Source organism: Canis lupus, chromosome 31 (genome assembly GCF_011100685.1).
Source record: "Canis lupus familiaris isolate Mischka breed German Shepherd chromosome 31, alternate assembly UU_Cfam_GSD_1.0, whole genome shotgun sequence".
NCBI lineage: Eukaryota > Metazoa > Chordata > Mammalia > Carnivora > Canidae > Canis > Canis lupus.
Genome location: NC_049252.1, coordinates 13,780,393 through 13,795,381, shown reverse-complemented (window position 1 = coordinate 13,795,381; position 14,989 = coordinate 13,780,393). Strand labels below are relative to the sequence as shown.

At 37.0% G+C, this 14,989-nt stretch overlaps 2 long non-coding RNA genes across 2 annotated transcripts in view; one reads left to right on the top strand and one right to left on the bottom strand.

Annotated features, from left to right (window-relative positions):
- The window catches only part of LOC102154980, a 385,976-nt gene that overhangs the window by 175,729 nt on the left and 195,258 nt on the right, over positions 1-14,989 (bottom strand). The window contains exons 5-6 of the long non-coding RNA XR_005382146.1: positions 14,751-14,820; positions 2,410-13,528 (exon numbers count right to left, since the gene is read on the bottom strand). This is a non-coding gene — a long non-coding RNA (uncharacterized LOC102154980). The remainder of the gene's footprint in view (positions 1-2,409; positions 13,529-14,750; positions 14,821-14,989) is intronic.
- The window catches only part of LOC111093427, a 63,839-nt gene that overhangs the window by 47,485 nt on the left and 1,365 nt on the right, over positions 1-14,989 (top strand). Inside the window, exons 3-4 of the long non-coding RNA XR_005382149.1 lie at positions 12,599-12,741; positions 14,816-14,909. This is a non-coding gene — a long non-coding RNA (uncharacterized LOC111093427). The remainder of the gene's footprint in view (positions 1-12,598; positions 12,742-14,815; positions 14,910-14,989) is intronic.

Here is a 14,989-nt window from a genome sequence, read left to right as displayed (position 1 = left end):
CCCAGGATCATGCCCTGAGCTGAAGGCAGAAGCTCAACCACTGAGCCACCTAGGTGTCCCAATGTCCACCTATTATTAATTCATGGTCTGTATGTCAGAAGTCTGGGCATGACATAGCTGGGGTCTCTGCTCATCTCAACAGACTGCATTCAAGGTGCTGAACATTGCTGTGGTCTTATGACTCTGTAGCTCAGAGTCTCTGTTAAGTTCACGTCGTTGTTGACAGAATTCAGTTCTTTATGATTGTAACACTGAGGTGGCAGCTTTCTCGTTGGCTGTCAACACAGGACTGCTCTCAGCTGCTGGGGGTTGCCTGGTGCTCCCTGCTTCAGGGCTTTCTCTATAACATGGATATTTTCTCTTTAAAAGCCAACAGTTAAGTTTCTCTCATGCTTTAAATATCTCTAACTTTTTCTAAAGGCTCACCTGCTTAGGTCAGGTTCAACAGGAAAATATTCCTACTTAAATGTATTAGAGAATCTGATTACATCTGAAAAAAATCCGTCATAATAGCATCTAGGTTAGTGTTAGCTTGAATAACTGAGAGAAAGGGTGTATACCAGGAGGCAAGACTCTTGGGGACCATCTTAGAATCCTGTCTACCATGTCAGTAGTATGGATAAATTCCAGAAACAGTATGCTGAATGAAATAAGGAAGAGTTAGTTAGAGAGGATCACACCCTGAGCCGACGGCAGACCTCAACTGCTGAGCCACCCAGGCGTCCCCAGTTCATTGTCTTTGAGCAAAGTGTTTATCCATGGGAAGTATTTGCATGTATGTTTATAACATGAGCATGTGTTTGTGTGTGTGTGTTATGTGTGTGTGTGTGTGTGTGTATGTGCTTGATTCATTAGTTCTGGTCCCCTGAATATACCAAAGGAATGAGGAGAAATATTTATACCTTAAATGTTGGCTCAGCTGAACATCTCTACCATCTACTTTCTAGTATCTGATCCTATCCATAGAGAATGGAACCTAAAACTAAAATCGCATTTGCTAGACTCTTTTGAAGCTTGGTTTCTGAGTGAGACTATGTTTGGCCAACCAGATGTTCTCACAAAGCATTTAGAAGGTGATAGTGAGGAAAAGGTCACATGGCTGGCTCATTGTTTATTTTTAATGAGTTTTTTTTTATGGAAAACATTATATAGAATACAGTGCATACATTTTAAGTGTATAGTCAGATGAGTTCTGAAAAATTTATAAGCCTGTGTAACTAGTATCAATATGAAGGTACATAATAATTCCCTCATCACATAAAAGACCCCTGTACCTTCTTCCAGCTACTCCTCTAGCCCCCAGATCAGGCAAGTATTGATCTGCTTTTTATTATAAAGGATAGAAATTATCTTTCCTAGAGATGCAAGGGGAAAAAAAGACAATGAACTGTAATATATAAAGAGAAGCATAATGTACATAATAGTTGCCCACAACAGATAGTTATTCATGTGAATATATAGAGCAGTTTTCATCCTTTCTTTATTGTCTCACAAGCCAAAAAATAGTAGACCTGGTTTCCTTTTTTCCCCCACAAGATTTTATTTATTTATTCATGAGAGACACAGAAAGGGGCAGAGACATAGGCAGAGGAAGAAGCAGGCTTCCCGTGGGGAACCTGATGCAGGACTCGATCCCAGGACCCCAGGATCATGACCTGAGCCAATGGCAGACACTCAATCACTGAGCCACCCAGGTGCCCCATAGGCTTGGTTTCTGGTCCTGAAACTCACCAACCAGAGGAATTACCTCCAGATAAATGCCATGACAGACATCATCTCTTCTTCTCTTAAACCTGTGTTCCAGTGTTGATACTTAGGAATGGAATCTATTCTAGGAACATATGATTCTTAATGGGGGAAAAGATGGAGTTTTATACAGATCCTACAGAAATCATTAAAATAAAGTACTTTTCCCTTTCCTTTTTGGACCAGCTAACTTTATAGGGCAGGACTTTCTTCAATAATCTCTATTTGAATAATAAGGGTGGAGTGGGCAGGGCATGAATCAATTATTCTCAAGGCCAAATATTATCCTCTGGGGTTAAAAGAAGGGTGTTTTCTCTTTCAGTCACAAGCATGTGTGCTTACTTATCAAAAATAAAATACACAAATTAGTGAAATATTTTAAGAACATCTGGAAAGGATTTTCAGATGATGAGCTGCAGAAGCACACCACTTAAGAACCACTGACACAATAAATTATATAAATAGGACAAAAGAGCAAGATTCAAGCAAATCGCCAATGTTCATTGATTGTGCTTCTGCACTATGTATCACACCCAGAGAGAAATAAAACTTAATTAAGGCAATATTATGTGAGGGATGTTGCTTATTTGATTTCTGTCAAACCTAGGCATACATATGGGGATGAAATTTACTTACTGATGTCCACTGAAATTACATATTTACCTCAAGACAACTTTCATGGGTTCTTTAACCTTAGGCCTCAGGAGAAACTAAAAAAGAAAGAAAATGATCAGATACCACATGCCATTCACAGCAACTCCCTTGCACCAGGGGCTGAGATGGAGTTGTTTCAGTAGAGTATTTTAGCCACACACGAGTTTCATCAGACTTCACAAGTCATGTCCTGCCCTCTTCCTTGGAAGGGTGAATGTACCAGAACGGTGTTTGATTTCAAGAAAACCCAACAGCGAGTTAAACAAATAGGGGCTTATTGGTCCCATGCAACAAATCCATGGATAGGAAGAGCGGGATTAGTACTGTGGCCCATGGTCATCAAGGATCTAAATTTCTTTTGTACTCTTATTAAAACCAATCCCAAAATGTGGCTTTAATCCTCATGATTGCAAGATGATTGCTCCTCCAGGCATCCATCTGGGAGGATGGCAAAGGGAATAAGGGAATTTTTACATTGGCCAAAATTGGGTCACATGTCTCACTTCTATCTGCACTGGAAGCTGCCAAAGCAAGATTTTTTTAATTGGGCACACTTCCACTTAATTGGCAGGGCTGTTAAGTCAGAAAGGGTAAGTGGATATTGAATAAGCATTGAGCAGTGTCTGTTGCACAAGATCCTCTATCTTGATACAACATTCTCCAATCTAACCTTCATATTACACACACACACACACACACACACACACACGTGAGCCACTTAGTTTTGCTCACTTACATTCAGCTTCTATGAATTTCCTCAGTAAATTCATTCCCTTAAAGGATAAGTGTACTTTTTTGAGGAATATAAAAATCTAAGTGTTTTTTGTCTAGGTTTCTATGTCTCTAAATCAAGCACAAGAAGTTCTGAAATTCAAATGATTGCTTAATCAGAATCAAAATAAAATGCTTTCTGAGAGTCCCAAACTTGTAGCATTTTTACAGAGTTAATCAAAATCATACTAATTTCAATAGAATGTGTTTGAGCCAATAAACATGCATTGTGCATCAATGGTGGGCCGTGCCTTGTGTCAAAGTTACCAAGAAGAAAGAGACTGTCTTCTATCAGGGAACTTCCATTTGATACAAAAGATAGGCATGTGAACACAAAAGTGTGATAGAGGAAGGTAGTATAAATTAGAGGATAGCACCATGGAAGAATGTTTAACTCTTGGTGGCGGGGGGCAGCAGATGTGCAGAGAAGACATCTCCAAAGACAACATATCCAAGCTGGGTGAATTGACAATGGGCCCAGTTTTCATGTTTTCTGGTTTTCGGTCTGATGCATTTTCCACAATGTAAAAATGGAAATAAAAAAGGAGCAATGAGAAATGTACTTTCAATAATATTTAAAAATCTATCTTGAAATAAATATACAACCCAAAGTGTTGGTCTGAAGTTTAATGAAATGTTTGCACTACTGCTTTGGCTCACCCAAAACATGTTATGTCATCTTCATGGCTATAAATTTCATAAACATGGAACATCTCACAATATGATTGTACCTACTGGAAAACAAAGAGCAAACTAACTAATCATCCAAGAAATTACTGTCCACAGAGTATGCTAGATATTTTCATGATTAGCTTGAGAAATACTTAAATTCTGATTTGTTTTCTGTACTAAATATTTGACAATAAAAGAGATTAAATATTTTTTTATTGGCTCTACCATAGAAAAATAGTCTAAACTGTGTGTTACCACCCTGTGGTTGAGTGTGTTGAGGATCCAGTTACACATTCTTAAAGCTATTTTACACACATTTCAGATTTGGGGGAAGGATAATTTCATGGCAGTCCAAAATGATTATGAATTAGGACATGTTTCACCTTTTCCCAAGACTCCCTATTTTTATCACCATCTTTCCATTTAAGACACATTCCACAAACCCAACCCTGTCTGCCTGGAAAAATAGTTAACATTCATAAAAATGTATCAAACGCCTTCAGGATATTCTATTCCTTTAATTCTCACAACATTCCTGAAAGTTCAAATGAGCCATTTTATGTGGGTTTTATGGACTTAAGAGACTTCCCTAAGGTCATACAGCTAGCTACTAAGTGACCAAGCCAATCTTGGTTTCTTCATCCCCAACTCAACATTCTTTCTAATATTTCCCCTGACTCCAATCAGGTCTGTGGTGTGTATGGTATGCTACACAGTTATAGTCAATTCTTAATTACTGACCCAGATATCTTTTTCTGTTATTTCACCTAAAAGCTAAGTCTTTTCACTAGGTACCTTGCAGCTCAAATAATCTCTCACTGTAAATCTCTACTTAATGAATTTCCTTCAACCAGGCTCCTCAAAAGTTTCTAATATCTTAAATATAATATTTATTTTAATAATCCAAGAGTTTTTATTGAGCATCTATTTATGTTCCAAGCACTCTATTAAGAGCAAAGAAGACATAATAAATTTTAGTTTCTGTCTTCTAGGAAATTATTTTCTTTAAGGTAATATAAGCATCATGATGACAATAACTCCAGTTACTACCGTATTTTTAATGCCTAGAACAGGGCCTGACAATATATTTTAAATAAATATATATAGTCAGACATGTAATATTTAAGTGAATTATCAGTTCTAGAAAGCATACAATGGATATAACTACAAACGCACAAATATAGCCAATAAGAGACAGAATATAAAATGGAAAAACAGTACAGTTCTAAGCCCAGACACCCAAAGAGTATGCCAGCAGGGATCAGGGTACATTCCTGGGATAATTAATAATTCCTGGCAGGCTTTTGTAGCCAAAGTAGAGAGAAGCCAAACTTCATTTGGTCTTGTTTATATCAGGAATCTTATCTTAACATAAACTTTGAGCTGTTTACAAATTTTAGAACATTTTCTACAATGTTCACACAATGTGGGCTTACAGACATGAAAGGAACAGCATATCAGCCCAATGCATTCATAAACAATAAGGTAACATCTTCTAAACCAGAAGGGCTAGAAGAGAACAAGGCTGTTAAAAAAGGAAGATGGACTTGCATAGTCAAAACAAGGCGGATTAGTAAGAACAGAACTTGTTATTTTAGCTAAAAGTGGTGCAAATTTCTGGGGTTGGGTAAATTGGAAACTTTACTAAACTCATTTTATGCCCCTGAAAGTTATATTAGGTTTGAATACCTAGTGCAAGTTTTATAAGAACTATTAAATTTTTCATTTCCCAGTTTAGATGTAATCATTCTCAACAAATTATTTACCTTCAAAATGTTAGTTTCTATGTGTTTTTAGAGATAGATGTTTAGATAAATCTTACCTGACTACTACAAGTGGGCATCCTTTGCAGAATGTTGTTCCAACTATAGCATTGGCTAAACTTTACTAAACATATTCTCCGTGACAGATAAAGAAACTGAGGCACAGGGGGTTTTCCGGGTCCCATAACAAGTAAATGGTGAATGAGAATCTGAGCTCAGGAAGTATAGCTCCAGAGCTGATACTCTAAACTCCCAAATAGGGCTCATAGCAATGTTTGCTTATAATGCAAGTATAGTCAAAATTCACTTTATGCAAATTTATTTTGCCTTCTTGATGGACTTTGCACGACACGAGTTTAACTTGGAATGATGTATTCTTGCCACACAGTATGAATTATTTTGTATAGGACAATGTCATCGATTTTTTGTATGCCTAAGAAATGTGATTTTAATGCTAACCTGAAGTCAGCAAGAAGGCAAATCTAAGAGGGGGAGAAAAGTCTATATGACAATTTAAAAATTCCATACTGAAGGAGATATGATGGCAGGTGATTAATACAAATCTAATTTGTTTGACTTTCCAGTCTTCCAAGAATATTCCAGGGAAGTGAGAACCTAACACCTCATACAAAGTGGGCATGAAATTGTTAAACTACAAATCCAATTGATTAGGAAAGCTTCTTTCCTGGAATGAATGAGCTCCCCATAGAAAAGAAAATACCAATGAGATACAAGTTTAAAAAGGCATGAACAAAGCATATTGGAGTAAGGAGAGAGGGAGTTTTAGGCAATCTTCAGCCAAGATGTTCTCCAAGCCTGATCCTCCTTGACAATGATGTGTATAGTTTATCATGCAAAACAATAAAACATAGATTTCTGGACCCCATTTCCAGATTTCTGGATTCAGTGGGTCTGAGGTTGGTCCTAGGAAATTGCATTATTAACAATTTCCCAGATGATGCTGATATTTGTGATCTAAGAACCACACTTTGAGAAACACTGCTCTACTGGCTCTACAGTAATTGCTCTCAGTATATACAATCACCAGAAGGAGTGTTCTGTAAAATGCCTACATTGTAAGATTATGCTTTTACAACTAGGATCAGAGTATATGCTAGAGAAGAGAGCTAGAGTAAGTCAATCCTGACCAATAGAAGAAAAAGAGAAAGAAGATCTACCAAAATGTGTATCAGCTCCAGGAATAGCAAGCAACCTACAGGTTGGGGGCTGCTTGACTATGATAATAAAGACACCAACCAGACCAGAGACACCAATCACCCTGTCCACTCCTGGCTAACATTGTCATCAGAAAACCAGTGAGATAGAGTACCATCTCTGTGTTAATTATATTATAGGTAAGCCTATATATTAGTTATAATTAGATGAAGATCCGGACTTTATCCTTTATGAAATGGTGAGTCCTGGAGTTTTAAACTGGAACATGACCTATTAGATCTGAATTTTAGAAAATGAAAATATATATCAATAAAGAATATTCCAGTTGAAAATGAAACTCAAGACTAACTTTAAAAAAGTGGGAAGCGTAGTGTCTCATATACCAGGAGTAAGTTGGAAAATTTATCCATGGCTGTATCCACATGCTCAAATAATATTCTTAAGATTTTTGCCAACTTCCCCAATTGTTCCTGAGACTATGCTTTTCCAGACTTCAGTCTAATGTCCAACCATGAACCAATGTCTATGGCCTCAGGTAACCAGAAGGTTGGGTTGGACAGAGCCCCAGAGCCAGTCCCCTTGGACTATGAGCAATTCTCTTACAGTGTACTCCAGTATTCCATAGAAATGGTGTTGTTTTTTTGTATGCCTCGACATTGAAGAGTTTGGAAAATATTGCTCTAGAAAATAAAGTAGCATAAGATAGAAAATAGGCCACATATTTCCCAATTATTCCTATAATGATCTCAGTGAAAACAATCTTTTGGTGTCAAAGTCAAAAGAAGGCTTAAACAACCAACATCCTTAACCCTTATTACCCGAGTTAGGTAGATAAACAACAATAACAACAACAACAAAAACCTTATAGAGGTGGTGGCTGCAATGCTCTTAGAAGGTGGAAAAGAGGAGAAATTGGATAGGAAAGCCTCAGATAGGACATTAGGCCCCTCTCCCTACTGCTCCCCCTCATCCTTACTTCAACCTGAGTGATCTGGGATATATTTCTATGTTGTATGTAAGCTTTTCTTGAGGTCAGGATTCAGTGGCTAAAAAACTCTCACAAAAACATCACCTTATAAACAAGCTTAGATAGAGAATACTCCATTGTAATTATGCCACCCTTCACTAGAGAACTCAGAAATATTCTTGAAAAATCTAAGCTAAGGATTATAGGAACTCTCTATCTTACAGACCCCTATTACGAATAGAGCAGGAAATAAACTCTCTGGGACTGAATTTTTGATGTCGTTACAGTGCAATAGCTTAGTTCGTCTTAGGGACATGAGTTTAACTAAAGCTCAGAAATCAGCTTGTTGTCCTCCCTGGGCTCAGGAAGAGCGGAGCATGCATATACACTGGTTTGGGACAATTCTGGCAACAGTCCAGTGAGAAAGTATTGCATGCCAGGTTCACACTCAGTTATCTACAGTTTGAAGAAAAAAATTTTTTCCCTGAATAAAAAAAAAGGTGAGAAAAAAAAAAAACCCTCATAAAAAGATAACCAACACAGCCTTTAGGAGAACTTTTAGCTTTCAAGCGCCTCCTTGCAGAATCACACAAAGATGATTTTAAAAGCCAAGTTTTAGAGTGAGATGTACAGTTCTGGGTCTTCAACAAATTCTGACAAGATTTCACACACTGTCAGAAAGGTTCTTTTCTCTTGCCTGGCTTCCCTGCGGTGGGAGAGGGGACAGAGCCAATGCCCCAACCTCCTCGCACTCAGGGAGCCACTTTGACCCCGTTCCAGAAGCCCAAGGGCTGTCCTTAATTAGCATTGTAATTTATATTGCACAATTATGCAAATTGGGTACATAAACAAAATTATCCTTTCAGTTTGGCTTTGCTACTGGAGAAATGCAAAGCCAGTTAAAGATAAGAATAAAGAAAACAGAATACATTTGCTTTAATGCGGTGCACCATTTCTTAATTTATCCATTCTTTTGTTTTACGAGTTCACCTTGTACTTGGGGGTTTTCAGGTTGTTCTTTCCTCCTATTTTGTTTTTTCTTCCTTTTACTTGGCTCCTTTCCTTGAGAAATTTTCCATCTCATTAATTCTGCGGCAGCAATTCATAACTCTTCAGGCCATTTGTTTTTCACTATGGCTGCTATCTCCACTGTCTATAGTTTCTCTTTCCTTTTTTGCTCTCAGATTCTCTCCTTTCTCTTGGCATCTCTTTCTATTTTACTCCATTTTCCCATTAGTTTGACTTGCTTTTAGAGCTGTAGGATGCTCTTTGCCCAAGAGCTCGCAGACACCCACAGGATGCAATAATTTTTACTAAGGAAACTGAAAATAAGCCTGGCAAATAACAGAGATTGGAAGACAGGGAATCGAAGATACGAAGCCTGGTGAAATCTAACTGGAAGCCAATGCCTGGATGCTATACACAGTATTCAAGTAGTTATTAACCATCAGGTAATCAATCAACAAATCAGCATTACGAAGATAATTTTCCAACGTTGGATGATATTCTAATTGAGCTGCCCCTTCAAAGAGCCTTAAAATTGCACGGAAGAATGGAAAATTTAACATATTTAAAACTGGTGGAAAATATAACCTTCTAGATAGAGCTGGCTTTGCAAGAACAGTGGCTACTGATGCTTGACAATATGTGGAGATTAACAGTTAAGAGAATTTATAAGGGAAGTGTGTGAACAGAACTGAGAAAGGAACAGAATTGTTCCTTGTTCTATCTGCCCAGAACCTTGGCTCCAACAGGGAAATATACTCCCCCTTCTTCTCCTTTTCCTCCTCCTCAACCTCCTCTTGCCCGCTGGCTACAACAACAGCAGCCACATTAAAATATAACCCAGGGGATACCAAGCCTAACTTGGGCAAATCAGAGCATCCTCCCTCTGGCTATAACATTTTCACTTTGAATAATATTCAAATGCCTTCCAAACAGATTTTTAGTCTCTCTCTCTCTCTCTCTCTCTCTCTCTCTCTCCTCTCTCTCTCCCCTTGTCTCAGTTCTGTAACTCATCTGCTCTTTCTCTCATCTACTTAGTAAGTTCTAGCCATCTTGGCTGACTAGTATTCTCAGCTCATTGATTTTGTGCCTTTTATATTCTCTTCCTACAACAGTCTTCCTTGATTTCTTGATGGCTGGTTTCTTCTTGTCATTTGAGTCTCTGCTCTAATGTCATCTCCAAGAAATATCCTCTTATAACTCTATCTAATGCTGACCTCCATCCCATTGCTTGCTATGTATACAACCTTGTTTTGCTTTAGCACCATTAGAGATGGGCTTATATCTTTGTTTTATATATGTCCTTGCCTCTCAAATATTTATATTTTAACTTACTTATTACCTGAATATCCTCTAGAATGTAAGATCTTGACTGTCTGGTTCACCCCTATATTCCTAGTATTCAGGACAGGGTCAGATACACGGAACATTCCCAAAATAATTTTAAGTGAATGAATTAATGATTGTTTTGAATGGGCAATGACCTACACCTGGTCAAAGTTTTCCATCCCCTTGAATTGTGGGCTCTGTGTTCCAAAGTGAGTGAAGTTCATCTTTTTTGGGCATTGAGTGTGTGAACTAGGAGATAGAAAGCTTATGGCAACTGATTTTCCACCATGTGAACTGAAGTGAGTAAGCCAGTGATGGCCATCATGGAAGGTAGAGGGAAAGGGAATAAGTAGGGGGTGGGAAGGGGGGATATGATAAGAGTAGAGGCGGATGGAAACCGAATCTGGACAGGGTTCCAATGGCTGGTTTCTGATGATCCAGAGGCCCAGCTACATTCCTGTCTTTGGTTCCTCTGAATCCACTCAGGGTCTTTTCTATGACTTCTGCTTTTTCTTAAACTGTGAATTGGATTTCAATCTTTTCCAATCAATAAAAGTAACACATAACAATATTGTAACATTGTGCTTACAAACTTACGATCATGTGCAAAATTAGCATTTGAATCAAGATTTATTTGCTATTTATTGTCTGTATCACAAAGGACCAATTTTTTAACCTCTCTAAATTTTAGTTCTCTTATCTAAAAATGAAAGGCAATAAAAAACCTAATTGATGGAAAGATTTAATATGATTATATATGCACATTTCTTAGACACAATGTCTGATATACAGTAAGTTCCTAATTAAGGAAGGAAAGTATTGAGCCTGGCTCAAGGGTTAAAGTCTGCTTTGAATTGGTATTTCAAATCTACCCTCATTGGTGTATCTTACGTTTTTGTGACACATACTGCACTTTTATATATTCTAAATTATTTTCATGGTTGAATACATTTAGACTACGACTTCTCTACTTTCCTCTATGAACGTTTATGCTCATCTCATCTTTGATATATCAGTTTCTGTTAGATATCCCAGGTGGGGCATTAGTGAATGAAAAAATACTTGATGCTAAGAAATTGGGGAAAAGATGACACAGATTGATCCTCTTCAAGCATAGGTTGGCAAGTGTGAAGTATTCCAGTCTCTGAAGACAAAAGTAAATTCATAGAATGAGATCCTGGAACATAGACACTGGTGGAAGCTTGTCCTGCCTAATGCTCCTGGTGATGGAGAGCTCTCTGCCTATTATAAGACCTAGACTGGTAGAGTATGAAGAACAAAATCTGGAAGGGCTTGGACTGGATCAGCCTTTGTGGATGAAGCTTGAGGTACCACTTTGCTATTCCTGTGGTAGAGGGCCATATCCTAATGTCCAGTCTATGAGGATCCTATGAGTCAGCTCTGCTCTCACCACACCAATAAACCAAATGAAGCACAGCAAGTAGGGGAGGTGGGGGAGTGTTGGGAGGAAGAGTCTTTCCCAAGAGCATTAATCTTAAAATCCAAGGAGTGATGATAGGATAAACAAATGTAGCAGAAAGTAAAATGTGAGTCTCTAGTCCGTTGACATGTATTTATTTTTAAATATAGCATATCTGCTAAAAGTAAAAATAAATAAATAAAATGAAACATTTTACAAAATTGTTATGAAATGAAATGAAAAATATTCGTAAAAACTTTAGAAACCTACACATGGGGCACATGGTACCTCAGTCAGTTGAGTGTCCCACTCTTGATTTCAGCTCAGGGCATGATCTCAGAATCCTAGGATTGCCCCCTGCACTGAGCTTCACTCTCATCAGGGAGTCTCCTTGGATTCTCTTTCTCTCCCTCTCTCTCTGCCTGCCCCCTCCTCCAAAATAAATAAATAAATCTTTAAGAAAATTACAAAAAAAAACCCCACTCTGCATACAATTTAATGATATTGATTTAAAATGTTGACATTTTTAAATATGTTCCCTTACCTGAGCCAAAACTGGAATTCAGACCCTGCTAAGCAGCAGATTTGAATCTCTAATCGACTTGTAATTCCCAGGAAATTATGACCGAAGGATTGAATATCTTCTAACATAGCAGATCAGAGTACATTTAAAGAGATTGAAAACTGTTTTTCTGACAAATTCTGCATGTGGATTTGAGAGAAAGACTAGATTATGGGCACTATATTTTCTGCTGACATCCAAACTGTAGTGTGTGTGAAATTATGTGACTTATCTAATTCAGCAATAACCAGGTAAAAATGTAATGGAAAGAAATGAGTCAGATTTGTACAAAAGTATAAAACTGTAAGAAAAATACTTAGAACATATTTATGGGCCATATAAGAAAACTAAAAACATGGACAGACATATGGAAAGTTCAAATACTAGATATTGGTCATTTAATTATCTACATGTGGCTGAGATAAATGGAAGTATTGATATATTATGGGGTATTATTTTAATACTCTATACAAGTTATATTTACTAATACAATAGTCCTCCACTTATCCACAGTTTTGCTTTCTGCATTTCAGTTACCCACAGTCCGGAAGCAGTCATCCTTCCCTCATATTGTCAGAAGGACAATAGCATCCTGTTATGTTCCATTGCCCACATCATTCATCTGACTTCATCTAATCACACAGGCATATTATCATCTCACAGTACTGCAAGAAGGGTGAGTACAGCACAATAAGATATTTTGAGAGAGAGAGAGAGACCATGTTCATGTAACTTTTATTACAATATATTGTTATAATAGTTCTATTTGATTATTAGTTTTTGTTGTTAATCTCTTATAGTGCTTAATTTATAAATTAAACTTTATCATAGGAATATGCACTTAGGAAAAATATGGCAAATATAGGATTTGGTACTATCTGTGGTTTCAGGCATCCACTGGGGGGAATCTTGGAATATATCCCCCCACAGACAAGGGCTCTACTGTATTTCATCAAGAAAACTGCAATTACCAGGGATCCCTGTGTGGCTCAGCGGTTTGGCAACTGCCTTTGGCCCAGGGTGTGATCCTGGAATCCTGGGATCGAGTCCCAGTTTGGGCTACTTGCATGGAGCCTGCTTCTCCCTCTGCCTGTGTCTCTGCCTCTCTCTCTCTCTCATGAAAAAATGAATAAAATCTTAAAAAAAAAAAAAGAAAACTGCAATTACCTTCAAGATTAGTCAAGTCAATTACCAACAGGATTACCCTCTCTCTTTTATATTTCCTATTTGTTATATTCTCTTTCTAGTTTCTATTTTTTTGAGCCTTACTCTTTACATAAAATTAAAGATCTTTTTCCTTAAAAATTGATTTAGTTCATGGGGCACCTGGGTGGTTCAGCGGGCTAAGCATCTGACTCTTGATTTTAGTTCAGGTCATGATCTTAGGGTTGTGATACCAAGCTGCATGTTAGGCTCCTTGCCAAGATTCTTTCTCTTCCTGTCCCTCTGCTTCTTCCAACTCTCTAAAAAAATAAAAATAAAAATAAATGGATTTGGTTCATGATTCATGTGTTGATTTTTACATTTCTCTAGTTCAATTAAATTTACATTGCTTCTAAGTTTCATCTCTTTGATTTATTATCATCTACTTATGTTCTTGAGGTAAAGACTTGATTCATTTACATTTATTTTTTATGTAGTAAAGCCTAAGGCCTATGAATTTGTCTCTGAGAGTTGCTTTGGTACTATACTTGTATTAAAATGTGGTGCTATAATGTTAGATTCCTAAATAGTGTATGATTGTAGTTTTATTTTCCAATTTGTCCTAATAGTCATTTAGGCAAATGGATTATTTAATGTTGCTTTGTTTTAATGTTTATTTTTAAAAATTTTTTGGAGATATTTTTATGAAAAAATTATTTTTAGTACTATTAAATTTTGACCACATGTGATTTGTTATTTCTATTATTTATCACTTAGTTTCTTTTGACTAATACTGATCTATTTTGCTAAATAAGCTATAGATGCTTGAAAAACTATGTGTAGTGTCTGTTTGTAGGGTATAAGTATTTATAGATATCAATTATTAACTTTTTCTTTTATTTATTTCCTTAATTAAAAAATATTTTATTTATGCAAGCCAAGAAATAGCAGGATGTTTTTTTTTCCCCCACAAGATTTTATTTATTTATTCATGAGAGACACACAGAGAGGCAGAGACGTAGGCAGAGGGAGAAGCAGGCTCCTCGCAGGAAGCCTGATGTGGGCCTTGATCCCAGTACCCTAGGATCATGCCCTGAGCCAAAGGCAGATGCTCCACTTCTGAGCCACCCAGTTATCCCTATTTTCTTGATTTTAGTTATTTAAATTACATCATTCTTCTCTAGTGATTTGGTAGTTGCACATGTTTATAGTTTACATGTGTTTATATTTTCCCTTAAAATATCTCCATACATTCTTTATACCTTATACTTGAGTCATTATCAAAGCCAAGAATAAAGCAGTACAGTTGACTCCTCTCAGAGATGAAAATCTTGGTATATTTTTCCTTTATAATCCTCTAACTCCTCCTTCCCACTTCCATGTCCACATACCCTTGCTAATTTCTGTCAACATAATCCATAATTTAATACCAACTGATGATGATGTTTACTTTTTAGAAAATGTTTGTCTTTTATTTTGCCAATAATCTTCACATTTGCATTCAGTTTTCTTAGCATATTACCAATGATTATGTAAATTTACCTTTATGTTCACTCATTGCTGCGTTCCTGTCCTTGCACAATGGCTGGCACATCATATGTTTTCAGGAATTCTGGTAAAGGAACCAATGCAGTAGAACAAGAGAGAGAAGATAAGAACCTGACCAAGTGAACTTAAACTGCCATAATAAGTGCTGCTTCTGTAAGTGCAAATTACCATAAACATGTTATCACCAAGATTATGATAAATCCATAATGCAGATTTTACCTTGACAGTCCCAT